We start from the raw sequence: 957 nt of genomic DNA, 5'->3' as shown, positions 1-957 counted from the left end.
CTGCGCGCTGTTTTGCAGTAATCTAATGCTGGTTTAGCACAGCAGTAATCCCAGCCAAGGACCCAAACATCTGCAAGCCCCAGCTCTGCGCCCAGACGCAGCCTCCCCTGCTGACCCAGATTTAATAACCGCTCAAGTCCTAACCTGCCCTTGCTTCATTTCACGGCGCATGAAGCACCTGCCATTGGACCCTCATAAACAAGGAGGCAATAAAATTTAATCACTCGAAGATCAAAGTTCTCAAGTGTTTTCCAATTGTCCTCTCGCCACCCTCCCAGCTAGGTTAAGGGAACTGCAGCGGGCTCTCTATTTAATAAGTAGCCATAAAAACCCGGCTGGATTGGAGAAATATTGGCAAATACAATAAACAAAAATGTATTAACTCTAATTCTGTGAAGCCTTTGGCTATATTAATATCTCTTTAATGTAATCACCTATAAATAAGTGATGACCCTATGATTTAATATGACATCTGTTATCCCCATTTCCATGCAAGACATGAAGTAATTACTCTCTCTGGTATGCAATAAAAGGATGGGAAGTGCGTGCTGTGACTGCCCAGCGTAGCCCCCAGCTCCTTCACCCAACACCCGCGGGCAGCCCCAGGAGGCTCGGCTCCAGCTCACCGTTCCCAGCGGGATGGATGGAAACGTGGAAGATAGCTGCACGCGTGGTCCCATGGCGTGGGCTGGGGGTGCCGGCGCATCCCCCCAAGTGCCAGGGACAGGCTGGGGCGAGGGGTAACGCAGCACGGCTTTTGGTAAACAAGCTAACTTCAGTATTTCTACAATCGCAGCTGGGCGATGGGAGATCAGCAACAGCTGGTGACGCATCTGTGATTTGGGGACCAAGGGGGATTCGTGGGTGACCCCTGCCTGCCCCAGGGGGTAAGGACCGCAGCAGGGGGCACACGGCACGCGCTGCCAACCCGCAGGTCACTGCCAGGCTCACTGCTGT

Source organism: Pygoscelis adeliae, unplaced genomic scaffold (genome assembly GCF_000699105.1).
Source record: "Pygoscelis adeliae isolate BGI_AS28 unplaced genomic scaffold, ASM69910v1 Scaffold173, whole genome shotgun sequence".
Taxonomy (NCBI): domain Eukaryota; kingdom Metazoa; phylum Chordata; class Aves; order Sphenisciformes; family Spheniscidae; genus Pygoscelis; species Pygoscelis adeliae.
The sequence above is the reverse complement of the archived record's forward strand: the minus strand, read 5'-3'. Positions refer to the sequence as shown.